The following is a 14,871-nucleotide window of genomic DNA, read 5'->3' as shown; positions in this document are numbered from 1 at the left end:
TGATTGCTTTTAATAAAAAATATTAAAGAAACAACTTCAAATTTCGTGCAGTACATACGAAACACCTGATGTTGATTTGCGCTTCAAGATTTTCTAAGAAAGTCTCATTTTTCTTCCTAAATTGATATTAGAGACGTAACCTAACTCTTAAATTTTTAAATCTATGCCGTATCAATGTAACACTAGGTGGAGATTTTTCCGCTGGTCGATTAATACATTCGTCTTAGTTTTCAGTTTTGATTGCTTTTAATAAAAAATATTAAAGAAACAACTTCAAATTTCGTGCAGTACATACGAAACACCTGATGTTGATTTGCGCTTCAAGATTTTCTAAGAAAGTCTCATTTTATTCTGAAATTGATATTAGAGACGTAACCTACCTTTTAAATTTTTAAATCTATGCAGTGTCAATGTAACGCTAGGTGGAGATTTTTCCGCTGGTCGGTTAATACATTCGTCTTAGTTTTTATTTTTGATTGCTTTTAATAAAAAATATTAAAAAGACAACTTCAAATTTCGTGCAGTATATACGAAACACCTGATGTTGATTTGCGCTTCAAGATTTTCTAAGAAATTCTCATTTTCCTCCTAAATTGATACGAGAGACGTAATCTAACTTTTAAATTTTTAAATCTATGCCGTATCAATGTAACGCTAGTTGGAGATTTTTCCGCTGGTCGATTAATACATTCGTCTTAGATTTTATTTTTGATTGCTTTTAATAAATAATATTAAAAAGACAACTTAAAACATCGTGCAGTATATACGAAACACCTGATGTTGATTTGCGCTTCAAGATTTTCTAAGAAAGTCTCATTTACTTCTGAAATTGATAGTAGAGACGTAACCTAACTTTTAAATTTTTAAATCTATGCCGTATCAATGTAACGCTAGGTGCAGATTTTTCCGCTGGTCGTTTAAAACATTCGTCTTAGTTTTCACTTTTGATTGCTTTTAATAAAAAAATATAAAAAAGACAACTTCAAATTTCAAGCAGTATTTTCGAAACACCTGATGTTGTTTTGCGCTTCAAAATTTTCTAAGAAAGTCTTATTTTCTTCTGAAATTGATATTAGGGACGTAACCAAACTTTTAATTTTTAAATCTATGCCGTATCGATGTTACGCTAGGTGGAGATTTTTCCGCCGGTCGATTAATACATTCGTCTCAATTTTGATTTTTGATTGCTTTTAATAAAAATATATTCAAAAGACAACTTCAAATTTCAAGCAGTATATACGAAACACCTGATGTTGTTTTGCGCTTCAAGATTTTGGAAGAAAGTTACCGACCAGCGGAAATATCTCCACCTGGCGTTACATTGATACGGAATAGATTTAAAAATTTAAGAGTTAGGTTACGACTCTAATATCAATTTAGTAAGATAAATGAGACTTTCTCAGAAAATATTGAAGCAAAAATCAACATCAGGTGTTTCGTTTATACTGCTTGAAATTTGAAGTTGTCTTTTTAATTTGTTTTTATTAAAAGCAATAAAAACTGAAATTTAAGACGAATGTGTTAACCGACCAGCGGAAAAATCTCCACCTAGCGTTACATTGATACGGCATAGATTTAAAAATTTAAAAGTTAGGATACGTCTTAAATATCAATTTTAGAAGAAAAATGTGACATTCATAGGAAATTTTGAAGCGAAAATCATCATCAGGTGTTCCGTTTATACTGTACGAGGTTAGATTTCTGCTTTAAATAATTTTGGAGTAAAAAAGTCATAAAAGAAAATTATGACGAATTTATTATCGGACTAGCGGAAACTTCTCCACACAGCGTTACATTGATACTCCATAGATTTAAAAAATAAAAAAATTAGGTAACGTCTCTAATATTAATTTAGGAACATGAGACTTTCTTAGAAATTCTTGAAGCGAAAATCAACATCAGGTGTTTCGTATATACTGCACAAAACTTCAAGTTGTCTTTTTAATATTTTTTTATTAAAAGCAATCAAAAATGAAAACTAAGACAAATGTATTAGACGACCAGCGGAAAATTCTCCACCTAGCGTTACATTGGTTCGGCATAGATTTAAAATTTTAAAAGATAGGTTACGTCTCTAATATTAATTTAGAAAAAAATCAGACTTTCTTAGAAAATCTTGAAGCGAAAATAAACATCAGGTGTTTCGTTTGTACTGCTGGAAATTTGAAGTTGTCTTTTTAATATGCACTCGGTGTTTAGCACTAATCTGTGTAACAACTCCTGAAGATGCCCCGTGGAGGGGTGAAACACGTGTTGAGTAAATTTACGGTGGCGGTTGTGTAGTTGGCATTGTCTGTCGCATGCGCATTTACGAGCGGGCTGGCGGGCGGTGCACTTTCATGCACGACAACCACTGCATGTGCGGAGGTGGCTAGATATTGGTCTTTTCTTATCAAGTGTTTCGTATATGCTGTATGAGGTTAGATTTTTTATTAAAATAATTTTGGAGTAAAAAAGTCATAAAAGATAATTATGACGAATTTATTACCGGACCAGCGGAAACTTCTCCACACAGCGTTACATTGATTCAGCAAAGATTTAAAAAATTAAAAATTAAGTTACGTCTCTCATATCAAATTCAGAAGAAAATGAGACTTTCTTAGGAAATCTTGAAGCGCAAAACAACATCAGGTGTTTCATTTATACTGCTTGAAATTTTAAGTTGTCTTTTTAATATTATTTTATTAAAAGCAATCAAAACTGAAAACTAAGACGAATGTATTAATCGACCAGCGGAAAATTCTCCACCCAGCGCTACATTGGTACGGCATAGATTTAAAAATTTAAAAGTTAGGTTACGTCTCTAATATCAATTTCAAGAGTAAACTGAGCCTTTTTTAGAAAATCTTGAAGCGCAAAACAACATCAGTTTTTTCGTATATACTGCACGAAATTTGAAGTTGTCTCTTTAATATTTTTTATTAAAAGCAATCAAAACTGAAAACTAAGACGAATGTTTTAATCGACCAGCGGAAAAATCTCCACCTAGCGTTACAATGATACGGCATAGATTTAAAAATTTAAAAGTTAGGTTACGTTTTTAATATCAATTTCAGAAAAAATTGAGACTTTCTTAGAAAATTTTGAAGCGAAAATCAACATCAGATGTTTCGTTTATACTGCTTGAAATATGAAGTTGTCTTTTTAATATTTTTTATTAAAAGCAATCAAATCTGAAAACTAAGACGAATGTATTAACCGACCAGCGGAAAATCTCCACCTCGCGTTAAATTGATACGGCGTAGATTAAAAAATTTAAAAGTTAGGTTACGTCACTAATATCAATTTCAGAAAACTATAAGACTCTTCCAAAATCTTGAAGCGCAAAACAACATCAGGTGTTTCGTTTATACTGCTTGAAATTTGAAATTGTCTTTTTTAAATTTTTTTATTAAAAGCAATCAAAAATCGAAATTAGGACGAATGTATTAATCGACCAGCGGAAAAATCTCCACCTAGCGTTACATTAATACGGCATAGATTTAAAAATTTAAAAGTTAGGTTACGTCACTAATATCAATTTTAGAAGAATAATGAGACATAATTAGGAAATCTTGAAGCGAAAATCAAAATCAGGTGTTTCGTTTATATTGCTTGAAATTTGAAGTAGACTTTTTAATATTTATTTATTAAAAGCAATAAAAACTGAAATTTAAGAAGAGTGTATTAACCGACCAGCGGAGAAATCTCCACCTCGCGTTACATTGATACGGCGTAGATTAAAAAATTTAAAAGTTAGATTACGTCTCTGATATCAATTTTAGAAAAAAAATTAAACATAATTAGGAAATCTTGAACCGAAAATCAACATCAGGTGTTTCGCTTATACTGCTTGAAATTTGAAGTTGTCTTTTTAATATTTTTTTATTAACAGCAATATAAACTGAAATTTTTGACGAGTGTATTAACCGACCAGTGGAAAAATCTCCACCTAGCGTTACATTGATACGGCATAGATTAAAAAATTAAAAGTTAGGTAACGTCTCTAATATCAATTTCAAAGGAAAATTGAGACATTCTTAGGAAATCTTGAAGCGAAAATCATCATCTGGTGTTTCGTTTATACTGCATGAAATTTGAAGTTGTCTTTTTAATATTTTTAATTAATAGCAATCAAAAACTGAAAACTAAGACGAATGTTTTAATCGACCAGCGGAAAAATCTGCACTTAGCGTTACATTGATACGGCATAGATTTAAAAATTCAAAAGTTAGTTTACGTCTCTCATATAATTGATATAGGATGAAGAGAAATTTATAGAGGTCTAGGTATATATAATATTATTAAAAATTATTTTGTTTATTACAATTTTTATCAAATAAATAATTTTAAAATTTATTTATTTAGTTTTATTTTATGAATATTAATTACATATTTAATATTTTTAATTTAATTAATTTAAATAGCTTATAAAAAGAGCATAATATTGAAGATATTAAGGAGATTATTAAATCTTTAAATATTTATAAAAAAAAATATTTTTACAATGAAAATGTAATGTTTTAATAATAAACTATATAAATAGAAATATTAATGATTACTAACCACTATAATTTAAGTTAGTAGCTTAATTTTTATATTTCATAATTTAATTGGAATTTTTTATTCAATAATATCATTAACAGTGATATACCTCTATTTTGGTTTCAATTAATTATTTAAATAAGGAGTTATTAACTCTTTCTTTTAAGTCGAAATTAAATGCAATATTTGCTTCTTATTTAAGATAAATTAAAAATTAATATTTTTTAAATGCAAATCAAATGTTTTCTATAAACTATAATCCTAATTTGTTCAATTGAGTATATTTTGATTTCATTCATGATAAAGTCCAATTAATAATATAATTAAAAAAAAAACTAATTTTTATTATTGTAGAAAAATTTACTTAGTTAAAACAATTAATTAAAGGGAAAATTAATGCAATTTCAATATCAAAAATTAAAAAAATTATAGTAATTAAAAAAAAGTGAAGAGAAAATAGTATTCGTGCAGAAGATTTGGGGTCAAATCCACGTTCAAATGGAGAATTTTTTTCTCGATCTATAAATGATTTTTTTGATAAAATTAAGGATAAAAATATTAAAATATTAGAAATTAATATTATTATAACAGTTAATGTTAATAATAAATTAATTATTTATATTAAATTAAATTAAACTTTTTGATTGGAAGTCAAATATACTAAATATATTATATAAATAAATTAGTTTCCTCATCAATAAATCGAAATATAAGGGAATAATCATACTACATCAACAAAATGTCAATATCATGCTGCTGCTTCAAATCCAAAATGATGATTATTGGAAAAATGGAAATTTAAATGACGGATAAGACAAATAGAAAGGAAAATTGTCCCAATAATTACATGAAGTCCATGAAATCCTGTTGCTACAAAAAAGTAGATCCATAAATTCTAACTGCAATAGAAAAAGAAGCTTCAAAATATTCATATGCTTGTAAAATAGAAAAATAAATTCCTAATATAATAGTGATAAATAAACCTTGAGTTATTTGAGAAAAATTATTTTGTATAATTGCATGGTGAGCTCAGGTAACTGTAATTCCTGAGGTAATTAAAATAATTGTATTTAATAATGGAATTTGAAAGGGGTTAAATGGGATAATTCTAAAGGGAGGTCATATTGCACCAATTTCAATATTAGGTGAAAGACTACTATGAAAAAAAGCTCAAAAAAATGAGATAAAGAAAAATACTTCAGAGATAATAAAAAGAATTATTCCTCATCGTAAACCTTTTGATACAAATAAAGTATGTTTACCTTGGAAAGTACCTTCTCGACAAATATCTCGTCATCATTGATATATTGTTAATAAAATAATCATGTAGCCTAATATTATTAAATTTATGTTAAAATTGTGAAATCATTTAATTATTCCTGTAACTAAAGTTATTACTCCAATAGATCCTGTTAAAGGTCAGGGACTAAAATCTACTAAGTGGTAAGGGTGATTATTATGTATTGTTATTAATTAGTTTCACTAGAATATAATGTTCTAAGAATAGAAATTACATAGGATTGAATAATTGCAACTGCTGATTCAAGAATTAATAGTAAAATTTGAATAAAAATTTAAAAAATTAGTATATAAGAAGGTACATTAATTCCAGTATTTCTCAATAAGGTAAGAAGAAGATGGCCTGCAATTATATTAGCAGTTAGTCGAACTGCTAATGTTCCTGGTCGAATAACATTACTAATTGTTCCAATTAATACTATAAAAGGTATGAGAATACTAGGAGTTCCTTGAGGAATTATATGAATAAATATATGTTGGTAATTATTAATTCAACCATATAATATAAATCTTAATCATAGTGAAAGGGAAATAGAAAGAGAAATTTTTAAATGACTTGTTCTAGTAAAAATATAAGGAAATAGTCCTAAAAAATTATTGAATAAAATAAAAGAAAATAATGAAATAAAAATAAAAGTTGACCCATTAAATCTATTAGGGCCTAATAAAGTTTTAAATTCATTATGTAATTTATTAAGAATTAATTTTCAAAAAACAAATTTACGATTGGAAATAAATCAAAATGTATATGGAATAATAATTAAACCAATAAGGATTCTAATTCAATTTAATTGTAGATTAAATAAATTAGTTGAAGGATCGAAAATTGAAAATTTTTTTAACGTTTTTATTTTGATTATTATTAAAATTATTTTTATTTAAGAAAATATAATAATTTATAATATTAAATAAAATAGAAATAGTAATAAAAAAAAAGAAAGATAAAATTCATTTAATGGGTATTATTTGAGGAATAAAAGAATATTACTTTAGTAATAATATAAATTTGACATATTTATGTTATAAATTTAACTAATTCTTTCATTAGAAATAATTGCTAATTTACTATTAAGTGGTTTAAGAGACCAATACTTGCTTTCAGTCATCTAATGAAGAATAATTATTAATTCAATTAATAAAATTTTTAATAGAAATTCTTTCAATTACAATAGGTATAAATCTGTGATTTGACCCACAAATTTCAGAACATTGACCATAAAAAATTCCTGGGCGATTAATATAAAGATTTCCTTGATTGAGTCGACCAGGATTAGCATCAATTTTAACTCCTAGAGAAGGAATAGTTCATGAATGAATTACATCTGTTGCTGTAATTATAATACGAATTTGGTTATTTATAGGTAAAACAATACGATTATCAACATCTAATAAACGGAAATTTTTTATTTCTGAATTATTATATTGAATTATATAAGAATCAAATTCAATATTGTTAAAGTCAGAATATTCATAGCTTCAATATCATTGATGGCCAATAGATTTTAGAGTGATTAATGGATTATTAAGTTCATCTAATAAATATAAAAGACGAAGAGAAGGTAAAGCTACAAAAATTAGGGTAATAGCTGGAATAATTGTTCAAATTAATTCAATTATTTGACCTTCTAGTAAAAATCGATTAATATAATTATTGAAAAATAAGTTAATCATTAAATATCTAACTAAAATAGTAATTATAATTAAAATAACTAAGGTATGATCATGAAAAAAAATAATTTGTTCTATTAGGGGAGATGCTCCATTTTGGAGATTAAAATTAGATCAGGTTGCCATTTCTAAAAAAAGGATAATCCTTTATAAATGGGGTTTAAATCCATTACATATAATCTGCCATATTAGAAATTTCTTAAAATAGGAAGTTCATTATAAGAATGTTCTGCTGGGGGTAAATTTTGTAGTCAGTTCATAATAGAAGATGATATATTAAGGGAGAATAAAATTATTCGTTTATTAATTACTGATTCTCAAATAATTAATATTATTATTATTATAGATAATAAAGAAATATAAGAACCAAAAGAGGAAATGATATTTCAAGAAATGAAACTGTCAGGATAATCAGAATATCGACGAGGTATTCCTGCTAATCCTAAAAAATGTTGGGGAAAAAAGGTTAAATTTACTCCAATAAATATTGTAAAAAATTGAATTTTTAAAAGAAAAGGATTAAGGGAAAGGCCGGAAAATAAAGGATATCAGTGAATAAATCCTCCCATATTTGCAAATACAGCTCCTATAGATAAAACATAATGAAAATGAGCTACTACATAATAAGTATCATGAAGAGAAACATCAATAGATGAATTAGCTAAAATTACACCAGTTAATCCTCCAACAGTGAAAAGAAAAATAAATCCTAAACTTCATAAAATAGAAGGACTGTAATTAATTTGTGTTCCATGTAAAGTGGCAAGTCAACTGAAAATTTTAATTCCTGTAGGTACAGCAATAATTATTGTGGCTGAGGTAAAATAAGCTCGAGTATCAATATCTATTCCTACTGTAAATATATGATGAGCTCAAACAATAAATCCTAAAAGGCCAATTGCTATTATAGCATAAATTATTCCTAAACAACCAAAAGTTTCCTTTTTACCTCTTTCTTGAGAAATAATATGAGAGATTATTCCAAATCCAGGTAAAATTAAAATATAAACTTCAGGATGGCCAAAAAATCAAAATAAATGTTGATATAAGATAGGATCTCCTCCTCCAGCAGGATCAAAGAAAGAAGTATTAAGATTACGATCTGTAAGAAGTATAGTAATAGCTCCAGCTAAAACAGGAAGAGATAGAAGTAATAATAAAGCTGTAATACCTACTGCTCATACAAATAAAGGTATTTGATCGAAAGATATATTATTAACTCGTATATTAATAATCGTTGTAATAAAATTAATTGCCCCTAGAATAGAAGAAATTCCTGCTAAGTGTAAGAAAAAAATAGCTAGATCAACTGATCTGCCTCTATGTGCAATATTAGAAGAAAGAGGGGGGTAAACTGTTCATCCTGTACCTGCTCCATTTTCAACAATTCTTCTAGAAATTAATAAAGTTAAAGAAGGAGGTAAAAGTCAAAATCTTATATTATTTATTCGAGGGAAAGCTATATCAGGAGCTCCTAATATTAAAGGGTCTAATCAATTACCAAATCCTCCGATTATAATTGGTATAACTATAAAAAAAATTATAATAAAAGCATGAGCTGTAACAATAGTTATAAATTTGATCATCTCCAATTAAAGAGCCAGGATTTCCTAATTCAATTCGAATTAATAAACTTAGGGAAGTGCCTAAAATTCCAGCTCAAATTCCAAAAATAAAATATAATGTTCCAATATCTTTATGATTAGTAGAATATAGTCATTTTCGCTAATAAAATGGCTGAAGTATAAGCGATAAATTGTAAATTTATTTATGACAAATAATCTCTTTTATTAATTAGGTCTTATAGTCAATAATGATGTAAAATTGCAAATTTTAAGGAGTAATTTTTTTTTACTAAGGCTTAAAGAATTTCTTTTTTTATAATTTTGAAGATTATTAGTTTATATAACTTAAAACCTTATATAAAAAAAAAGTTCTTAAGAGTATTCCTAGTAAAGAAATTATACTTAATAAATTAATAATAAATATTGAGTTAATTTTAGAAAAAAATTTAAATCATTTTGTTTTTAGATAATTAAATATTAATGATGAATAAACAATTCGAATATAATAAAATAATAAAATTAAACTTATTATGATAAAAATAAAAGTAATAAAAAAAGTTGACTATTTAATAAAAAATTAATAATAATTCATTTAGGAAAAAATCCTAAAAATGGCGGTAATCCTCCTAATGATAAAAAATTAATTAAAAAAGAAATTTTAATTAAAGAATTTATATTAATTATAAATAATTGATTAATAAAATAAAAATTTAAAAAATTAAATAAAAAGCATATAATTCTAATTAAAAATGAATAAAAAATTAAATAAAATATTCATAAGTTTTCTCTAATTATTAAAGCTGCTAATATTCATCCTAAATTATTAATTGAGGAAAAAGATATAAGTTTTCGTAAAGATGTTTGGTTAAATCCTCCTAAAGCACCAATAATAGCATTAAGAATTATAATTATAATTAAAAAGTTATAATTTATATAATAAGACAATAAAATTATGGGGGAAATTTTTTGTCAAGTTATAATAATAAAACAATTAAATCATGATAATCCTTCAATAATATTGGGAAATCAAAAATGGAAAGGGGCTGATCCTATTTTTATTAATATAGAAGAATTAATTATAATAGATAAAAAATAATTAATTTCAAATCTTTTAATTATAATTATTTTAATTAAAATTGAAAATAAAAAATTAATAGAAGCAATTGCTTGAGTAAGGAAATATTTTAAAGCCGCTTCAGAAGATAAAAGATTTTTAGAATTAGAAATAAGGGGAATAAATCTAAGTAAATTAATTTCTAATCCAAGTCAAGAATTAGAAGAAATGGAAATTAAAGTTCTAACAAATAGAATAAAATAAAAAAATATTTTATTTGAATTAATATTTAGAAAAATTTATAATAGGGGGATTATAAAGAACTAAAAATTCAATTTATTAATATTTATATTTTAGTGTAAGAAGCACAATAATTTTTGATATTATTAGATATAGTTTGATTCAATAAATAATATAATAAAGGAAGAATTCTACATTATTTATCCTATCAGAATAATTTTAATTTTTATATTTATAAAAAATTAATGAGCAATGGTTAATAAATTATATTAAATAAGAAAAACAAATTAAATTTATTTATAAATTTTATTTATATGCGTATATAAATATATATATATATACGCATATAATATATATATATATATATGTATGTATGTATATATATATATATATATATATGTATATATTAAATATTTAATTAATTATTAATTTAAATGTTATAATAAATATTTAAATATATTAATAAATTAATAATATAAATAAGAAATTGTATTTTATAAATAATATAATATTAATTTTATATTATTTAATTAATATAGAAAAAAAAAGAAAAGAATAATAAATAAAATTTAATAATTTCTAATAAATATTTTAATATAAAAAAAACTATGTGTCAAAATTAAATATATAAATAAATTTTTTATGGTTCAAATATTTTAATTTAAATTTGTTTTACATATAAATTTTAGTGTTAATTTTTAATTATTTTAATAATTTTAAAATTAAAATATAGTAGTAATTAAAATTAAAAATTTAAGAAATTAAGATTTAGTATTATTTAATAATTATTAACAAATTTTGTGCCAGCAGTTGCGGTTATACAAAAAATAATTTAAATTTTATCAGTATATAATTAATATTATTTTAAAGAAAATAGATAATTAATTGTTAAGTGAAATTTTAATAAATTAAAATTTTCATTATAAAATATGAATTATTAAATTTTTTCAAAAACTAGGATTAGATACCCTATTATTAAAAATTAAATTTAAAATACTAAAATAGTATATAATTATTTATAAAAACTTAAATAATTTGGCGGTATTTTAGTTCATTTAGAGTAATCTGTTTATTAATTGATAATCCACGAATAAATTTACTTAATTATTTAATTTTGTATATCGTTGTTAAAAAAATATTTTTTTATAAAAATAATATTTTAAAATTTAAATAAAAAATTAATTCAGATCAAGATGCAGATTATAATTAAGAATATAATGGATTACAATAAGAAATAATAAAATGGATAATATTTTTTAAAAAATATTGGAAGGTGGATTTAAATGTAATTTTATTTAGTTTAATAAAATGATTTTAAATTAAAATATGTACATACATATTGCCCGTCGCTTTCATTTATAAATTGAAATAAGTCGTAACAAAGTAGAGGTACTGGAAAGTGTTTCTAGAAAGAACAAATTAGAGCTTGAAAAAGTATTTCATTTACATTGAAAAGATATTATATTAATAATTAATTTGAGGGGGAAAAATTAATAAATAAAAAAATAATAATTTTTTTTAAAATATAGATATTTAATGGGGGTTAAAGTATTTATAAAGAAAAAATTAAAAATTTTATAGTGAATTAATATTGTAAAATAAATTTTAAATATTTGAAAATTAATCAAAATAAAAGTAAATTTAATTTATTGTATCTTGTGTATCAAAGTTTATTAATAAAAATTTTTATGAAAAAAATTCTCGAATTTAAAAGAGTTAATTAATTATAAAAGTTAATGTTGAATAATTATTTTTAATAATTAATTAGAAATGAAATGTTAATCGTTTTAAATATAACTAGTTTTTTAGAAAAAAATTTAATTTAAAATATTTTATTATATAATTTTTATTAATTAAATTTTTATTAAAAAATATTCAATATTTTAAGGGATAAGCTTTAAAATAAAATGTTATAATATAAATTAAACTTATAATTTAAAATTTTAGAATTTATATTGTTAATAAATTCTAATTTTTTATTAATAATTTAATTTATTTTAAAATTAAATATTTAATTTTTTATAAAAAATAATTTATAATTAAATAAAAATTAATTATATTGATAAAATTAGTATATTTAAATATAGATAATAAATTTATATTTATGAAAAATTAAGTAAAGGAATTAGGCAAAAATTTATATTCACTTGTTTATCAAAAACATGTCTTTTTGAAAATAATATAAAGTCTAATCTGCCCACTGATAAATTATTAAAGGGCTGCAGTATTTTGACTGTACAAAGGTAGCATAATCAATAGTCTCCTAATTGGTGACTTGTATGAAAGATTGGATGAGATATAAGCTGTCTCTACTTAATTTATAAAATTTAATTTTTTAGTTAAAAAGCTAAAATAATTTTAAAAGACGAGAACACCCTGTAGAGTTTTATAATTTAATTAATTAATTATTAATATATAAATTTTAAAATTAGAATTAATTAAATTATTTTATTGGGGTGATAGAAAAATTAAATAAACTTTTTTTAAAATATAACATTGATTTATGATTTAATGATCCATTAATAATGATTATAAGAAAAAATTACCTTAGGGATAACAGCGTAATTTTTTTTTTAATTCTTATAAGAAAAAAAGTTTGCGACCTCGATGTTGGATTATGATAAAATTTAAATGCAAAAGTTTAAAATTTTTGATCTGTTCGATCATAAAAATCTTACATGATCTGAGTTCAAATCGGTGTGAGCCAGGTTGGTTTCTATCTTTAGAAAATTATAATATTTTAGTACGAAAGGATCAAATATTAAAAATAATTTTTATAAAATGAATGTTATTAATAAATTAATAACTATTTTGGCAGAAAAAATGTAATGATTTTAGAAGTCATGAATATATAATTATTTATATATATAGTAAATGATGATAAAAGATATAATATTATTTATTATTGGGATATTAATTATAATTATTGGTGTTTTAGTAGGAGTTGCTTTTTTAACTTTATTAGAACGTAAAGTTTTAGGCTATATTCAAATTCGAAAAGGACCTAATAAAGTTGGTTTTATGGGAATTTTACAGCCTTTTTCTGATGCTATTAAATTATTTACTAAGGAGCATACTTTCCCTAATTATTCTAATTATATATCTTATTATTTTTCTCCTGTTATTAGATTTATTATTTCTTTGATATTATGAATATTAATTCCTTATTATTTTAATATAATTAGATTTAATTGAGGAATTTTATTTTTTTTATGTTGTACTAGTTTAGGAGTTTATACTGTTATAGTTGCTGGATGATCTTCTAATTCTAATTATGCTTTATTGGGGGGTTTACGAGCGGTTGCTCAAACTATTTCTTATGAAGTTAGATTAGCTTTAATTATATTATCAAGAATAATTTTAATTATAGATTTTAATTTAATATCATTTTTTTTATCAGGAAATAATTTGATTTTTATTTTTAATAATTCCTTTAAGATTATGTTGAATATCATCAAGATTAGCTAAAACTAATCAAACTCCTTTTGATTTTGCTGAAGGAGAAAGAGAATTAGTATCTGGATTTAATATTGAATATAGAAGAGGGGGATTTGCTTTAATTTTTTTAGCGGAATATTCTAGAATTTTATTTATAAGATTATTATTTATTTTAATATATATAGGGGGTTATAGACTTAGATTACATTTTATTTAAAATTAGTTTTTATTTCTTTTTTTATTTATTTGAGTGCGAGGAACTTTACCTTGATATCGTTATGATAAATTAATACATTTATCTTGAAAAGGTTATTTACCTATTTCGTTAAATTTTTTATTATTTTTTATTGGGGTAAAATTTTTTTTAAATTAAATAATATTTTTAGTATAAATTAATATAATAAGAATCCTTTCTTAAGTTTTCAAAACAAATGCTTATACAAGCTCATTAATTTAAATATTAATTAAAAATTAAGTTATCTCAAAATTTGTTAATAATAGGATTAATAATAAAATAAGAAAAGTATATAATAGTTAATAATTGGCCAGTAATAATGTAAGGGTCTTCAACTGGGCGTGCCCCAATTCAAGTTAATAAAAAAATAGTAATAATTATAATTCAGAAAATAATTTGATTAATAGGATAGAATTGAATTCCTTGTATTTTTTTATTAAATGTAAATGGTAAGATAATTAAAATTAAAATAGATATGACTAAAGCAATTACTCCTCCTAATTTATAAGGGATAGATCGTAAAATTGCATAAGCGAATAAGAAATATCATTCAGGTTGAATATGGATAGGAGTTACTAATGGATTAGCAGGAATAAAATTATCTGGATCTCCTAATAAATAAGGATTAGTTAAAGTTAAAAGAGTTAATAATAAAATTAAAGTAATGAATCCAATTAAATCCTTAAATGTAAAAAATGGGTGAAAAGGAATTTTATCTAAATTACTATTAATTCCTAATGGATTATTAGATCCTGTTTGATGTAAGAATAAAAGATGAATTATTGTTAATATAAGAATAATAAAAGGAAATAAAAAATGGAAAGAATAAGATCGAGTTAAAGTAGCAT

The 14,871-nt window shown here is 23.1% G+C and overlaps 2 pseudogenes; one reads left to right on the top strand and one right to left on the bottom strand.

Moving 5' to 3' along the window:
• Nucleotides 1-5,993: 5,993 nt before the first annotated feature.
• On the bottom strand, nucleotides 5,994-6,650 carry LOC137930066 (ATP synthase subunit a-like; annotated as a pseudogene).
• Nucleotides 6,651-13,248: 6,598 nt separating this feature from the next.
• On the top strand, nucleotides 13,249-14,134 carry LOC137930068 (NADH-ubiquinone oxidoreductase chain 1-like; annotated as a pseudogene).
• Nucleotides 14,135-14,871: the final 737 nt, after the last annotated feature.

The sequence above is a fragment of the Battus philenor genome, unplaced genomic scaffold (assembly GCF_028537555.1).
Source record: "Battus philenor isolate CCGP_79_NKW_IND1 unplaced genomic scaffold, ilBatPhil1.0.hap1 SCAF_56, whole genome shotgun sequence".
In the NCBI taxonomy this organism is placed as follows: domain Eukaryota; kingdom Metazoa; phylum Arthropoda; class Insecta; order Lepidoptera; family Papilionidae; genus Battus; species Battus philenor.
Note: the sequence above shows the minus strand (reverse complement) of the source record. Positions and strands in the feature narration are given on the sequence as shown.